Source organism: Anoplophora glabripennis, unplaced genomic scaffold (genome assembly GCF_000390285.2).
Source record: "Anoplophora glabripennis isolate ALB-LARVAE unplaced genomic scaffold, Agla_2.0 scaffold12, whole genome shotgun sequence".
Taxonomy (NCBI): Eukaryota; Metazoa; Arthropoda; class Insecta; order Coleoptera; family Cerambycidae; genus Anoplophora; species Anoplophora glabripennis.
In genome coordinates, this window is record NW_019416512.1 from 2,164,949 (window position 1) to 2,170,905 (window position 5,957).

General features: G+C 32.1%; 1 protein-coding gene across 2 annotated transcripts in view; it reads left to right on the forward strand.

Annotated features, from left to right (window-relative positions):
* The first annotated feature begins 986 nt into the window (after positions 1 to 986).
* Positions 987 to 5,957, forward strand: part of LOC108903233 (ecdysone receptor) — a 521,233-nt gene continuing 516,262 nt past the window's right edge. For both annotated transcript variants that reach the window (XM_018705334.2, XM_018705342.2), the window contains exon 1: positions 987 to 1,129. The gene's annotated coding sequence lies outside the window, so the exon portion shown is untranslated. The remainder of the gene's footprint in view (positions 1,130 to 5,957) is intronic.

Here is a 5,957-nt window from a genome sequence, read left to right on the forward strand (position 1 = left end):
TATTAATAATTACTGAAAAATTCATTGGTGCAGGTAATTTTTTATTTTCTTTGCTTTTTTGAGCATGTTCTTGAACTGTGATTACAGATTTTTTTATTTCACCAAAAAGTATCCCAAACCGAAAAAAATCATCGGCAGAACTCTGTACGATGATTTTTCATTGAAAAAAGTGTTTCAGTTCGGAAAAATGAATATCTTGGAAATTTATTTATTTATTTATTTATTTAAGACACAGAAAGGTATACTTTCACCAAGTTTCGTCAAAATTAAATTATTTTTGCGGAAATGAGTATGAAATGAGTATGAGAATAAAAAACGAAAAATAAGAAAAAACCCTGTTTTTCGCATTTTTCTCAAAAATTTTGAGGTTATCTTAAAAAGTTACTTCTACAAAAGTTGTAGATATTTGCATGGTCTACAAACAACTTTTGTATTGGATACTTTTTTGTTTGACGTCAACTTTCGCCAGAATTCCCAATGATACAATTTTTCACAACTTTTCGACCCACCAAATCAACCCTCCGCCACCCTTGCTCACGCATATATATATATATTCGTTTATTATAAGCGCTTTTACCATTTCCACTTCGTTTTTTTTTGTATATTAATATTTAATAGTTAAAATAAGCAGGTTCGATATGATGATTACAATGTGATATTTTGTTATTCTATTAAAATAATTTACGAATTTAATAGGTGGCATAATTGACCTTTGAGCTTCTTAACAGAGGGAACTTACCTAATTATAATACTTCCAAAGCTGTTTGTTTTCAGTTTTCATTAGTTTTAGTTTTAATATATGTACTTACAAATGAACACGATTTTTTTATGTACATGCAGCCTAATTTTAGACCTATGGGACCGTGCTACGGGAGTACACACATTTCAATTCATAGCGCGCGGCGGAGTTAGTACGTCTGCGCGTCCACCATTGCTCCGGCGGCGCTCTTGCGCACCATTGCCAGTTCGCCGTGTTCGCCAGTCAAAGTCGGATCGTCGGTGTTTCGTGTGGCTGTCGCTTAGCTGGATGCAATACAGTGCAATTTATTTATTGACGTGGTGTTTTGAGCTAGTGGTGAGCCCCCCTGGACGTGTTTCCATGGATTAATCGACCGCCGAACGGAGAGAGGTGAGTTTCCCTCGATTATATTTAGTAGGTCGCCGCGCTGAATATTTACCAAGTCGGCCAGAAATCATGTGTTTTGGGTTGCATGTCTCTCTGGAAGTGTGCGCTGGTATTAATGCCCATCCATTCTTGCCGAGAGCACGTCTTGATCTTGAAAATGGATCTTAATATTGTCTTCAGTCACTGCCATGTAAATATGTGGACTTAATTCCACTTTCTAACGCGAAAAATTAAGGTTATTTCTACACTATACGTGCATAAATACCACCACACTGACATAAAACCTCATTTAAGACACATTTTAACCAAGAACTTGTTTTGGACGTTTCAAAATATGTAGATACTGTGATAGCATGCATACTGACTTCTCGTAAGAAAGTAACTTATTCCGTTACTTTGGCTGAAAGCTGCATGTCTGTGTCTAACCTAGTAGGTATGATATAAATTGTAGGTAATCAAATTTACAGTAAAACTTTTTTTATCACAATATGGTGATTGTGTCCCTTACTGACAATTGGTGTTAAATCTAAGTGTTGCTGTTTGTAGGTTTGTAGTTTCGTGAACTTGATACTGGTTTTAATCATATTTATCTATAAACTATTTTAACTAATTTTAGGGATTAACCAGTTGTCTAGTACTTTATATTCCATCTCTTCTTTATTTGTATTCTGTCAAGTTAATAGGTATAAAAAAAATAGTTTAGTTAAAGAATAGGCTCTGCAAAGTAATTTTTGTTGTAATTTCATGTTTGACAGCGATTGTAACAAACTAGGTACCTAAGTACTTGCAACTGTCCTATTGAGGTCGGGATCGACTCTGGGTATCCAATTTAGGATAGTCTAGTCAAATTTATGACATTATCGCAGATGTTCTCAAACTACAAGGTTACGGTGGCCTTTTTTTTTAATTTTTATTAGACGATAAATGACAGCATGTAATTAAACGGTTAATAAAATGTTGGATTCAAGGTTGACTTTGCCGAACGATGGAAATCGTAGTGGTTTTCAATAGAGCTAAATAGTAAACTTTGTTCGGGTAAGGTGTTTGAACTGTGAACTAAGCATATTTGATATAAATTGTTTGTATAAATTCTGTGTTGACCTATTATTACCACTACCTAATAATTGTTTACATGTTTCAGTAGTTAGAGAGGAAATAAACTAAACACGTTTAATATATTGTAACATTGTAGAGGTCAAATTTCAGCGATTTGTGACGTGAACCAGGACCGGCTTGAAAATCTTGGGATGTGTGACATTTCACTTTTCGCACAATCGTTAGCTGTTTAAAAATGTCCTCTATACCCGTCATTGCTAGAAATCTAGATTTATACCTACTAACAGCAGACAAATTTTTGAGAAGTTATTTGTATAATTAGTAATATATTTTAGAGTATATACGAGGATATATACACATATATTTTTGACAGTTTTGAATTAACCTTGACTGTCGTTGAAAAATAATTTCTTTAGTTTTGTTTGCATGGATGATGTTGGTTTTAATTTTTAGGAATTTTAGGATAATAAGATACACAAAAATAGTTGCAGTAAAACTTCGAAAGATGGGAAGGTATATTATTGTTTTGTAGGTCACATTAGGATATTAGTTACTATATGCTTTTTTATCGAATAAAAAAAGGTTATGTTATCTGTTGCTATGCTTATTTGATAATGTATTTGAATATGTAATAGCTTGTGGATATATGTAGTTTGTTAGCGGTGCCTGTTAAAAATTTTAAATAATTGCTTGTAATTACTTGTGAATATTGTCCTTATCTGTACCATTATACTCGACCAAATATCAAACATTTCATTTTCCCCCATTTCCTCATCCTTCTTCAAATGATAACGCTTCATAAATTATTTGCTGCCAGACATGTAAGCTTTCGGGGGGATATCATCTTCTAACAGGGCTTTTGGGTCAGCGAAATTTTAGCGCAGTTACGTCACTGTTTCACTTGTCTGGAACTAAGTAGGTTATGGCTTCGGTCTCGGTTTCGAAGGAAAATATTTATCTGCTCATTCACGACGCTTTCGTAGGAATTGGACTGAGGATTTAGCTAGTAAAATATTGTGGTTGGCCCAAGAATCGGAATTACAAACGGCGGTAGAGAAACTGGGTTATCTGGAGCTATTTATTGAGATATATTATTTATAGTATTTCGTATTTCAAGGAACTGTGACTCATCAATTTCACTCATAGTACTTAAATTTTGACAGTATAAGATATGAAATAGTGGTGCAAAAGCAAAACCTTCAAGTATATCCATTAAAATTGAAACGAGAATCAAAGACCCAATCCCAGGCTGGGATGGGTTTGGATATTGTGGTGTTAAATTTTATAACGAAACTCGAGCAGTTTCTATTAAATGTATTTATTTATTTATTTATTTATTTATTTATTTATTTATTTATTTATTTATTTATTAGCATACACCATTCGACAGCCTAAGTCAATTAGTGAGTGGGAATAACATTTAAGATTTAGTAAAAAAAGAAAAAAAAAAACACTTAATATAACATGCATGTAAATAAAAACAAAAACTTATACGCAAATATAAAGCAAATGAATTGCAGATAATATGACAAACTAAGAAATCAAATAAGAGAAAAAACAAACATATAAGTACACAAGTATAAATAACATGATTTACTAATTTGTAAAGGCTTTCTGATTGATGCATCAAATATCATGAAAAATATCCACAGAATTTTGCATTTGACTATAATTAAGGTCCATTACGTATGTACAAAAGTGAAAATTTAAACAAATTAGTTTTAGGGGTGGGAAAATAAAAAGCTCTTGAAGTTAATATATTGTTGGTGCGCCAATCAGGAATGTTGTCCAAGTGAGATTGAACTTGACATAATCACTCGCACAATCATTAATACTTGACACAAATGTCATTAATAAAGACTAGAGATAATAGTAGGCCGAGAAGATCCTTGAGGGACCCCAGAGGTGGCATTTATTTATATTGATCGGAATCCACGATACTCCACTGTCAATTTTCTTTGAGAAAGTTATGAACTGAAAAAGCTAATGAATAAAGCATATCGGACGATTTTTAGGTGTGTTATTAGATACACCTTTACACCTTTTTTATAATGTGTAGGTATCGTATGTGTCGTTCTTGTGACACATTATTATAGGCCATTTAACTACTGATATTCTGGGAAACAACTACTCTTGCCAATATATCTCTTCTGACATTGAATTACACACCCAATATCTAGGAAAAAATTCTTACGCTTTGTACACCAAATTACACCTACGATTTTCTTCCCGGATATTAAACTTATATTCGAAAATATATTTTGCGGTCATATTGTATATTCACTTTTAAGCTGTTGTACTGTTGACCTTACATTTCACTTTTTTTTCCTCCATTTGTTTTTCTTCTTAAATTGTGACTTAATATTAAATTGTAACTTATACTGTAATTGGGCTCTGCCCGTTGGGTATTTTATTTCAATAAATAAATAAATAATAAAATGTCCGTTGTGTATTCTTTTTTCTTCTTTGACTTATGTAGATACTTTTGTATATTAATACCAATAAACAAACAAAATATGGCCGCTTTTATTTTAATTTTTCCCTCTTGTCACATCTTGTCAGGTATCACTAGGATCTAGGATACAGCATTACAATTTTTCTTGTTACTGATTTCTAAAACATTATGGGTCGTAGAAATAGTTTTTTGGTACACGAAACCCAGGTAATTCTCTAAAAACTAAATGAAACAACTCCTGAAAATTTGAAGATGTTCTAATACAATACAAAAAATATCATTATTTTTTTCATGTAGTTAGTTAAATTACATCATATCTATAATATTCTTTATATAATATAAAATCGCGTATAAAACAAATTATACAGGAGAAAAGGAATTCCCAAAATGTTTTTATTCGTTATTTATTTCAATAAATAGCCGCCCATACTGGTTTATACCAGATATATAAGAAACATTTAGCTACAAATTATAAGGCGGCTGCGGCGTATCAAAAAGACCTGAATAACATGAATAATGAATAAAAACACGTAAATAGAATCACGTTATATATCTAATTAATGGACGCATTATCGAGGCAGATATTGTTGTTTATGTCCCAACTAAATAATCCACGCTTTAACCAGTCAAAAATTGATGACCTGTCTGCATCTAAATACATTATAGTTGAGGAGAATTCTAGACTACCTTTTGCGCGATTATTCACCTATGTATATTATTTGTCTATGGTTATGCGGTTGATTGTATAATAGGTTACACAAGGACAAGGACATATACCTGGTGATCAGAAAAATCGCCCAAATGCTATCACAATTTTCCGAGCAAATTTCATTATTCAGTTCGATGGTTTGTCGTGGTAAATATTTAACATAGGTACTTAATTAAATCTCGGAAATAAAAAAAATAGTAAGGTTTCGTTCACACAAAATATACTGTAAGTTATACTAGTAAGTTTTTGACAATTGTATTTTTTTTACGAAAGTGATAACAAATCGCCAAAAACCAATGTAACGCAAGAAATACTAAATTTATACCATTGGCGTATTTAACTCGAATGACTGACATTTTTACCGTTACTAATTGTTTGTACATAAGTTTCAACTTTAAAATCAAAATTCTTAATAAGTATTGGGCGGAATTATAAAATTTAAAGTCTGTTGTAAAGAGAATTGTAAGAGCTTTCAAAAGAAATATTACTCAACCCCCAATGCCATTTAAATATTTTGGGGTGATGCTTACTCTTGCTTGGGGGTGAAAGTGGCTGAGTCAAAGAGCAAAGAATGTCCCCTTTTAATCTAAAATCGACGGGTCTGAGCGTTT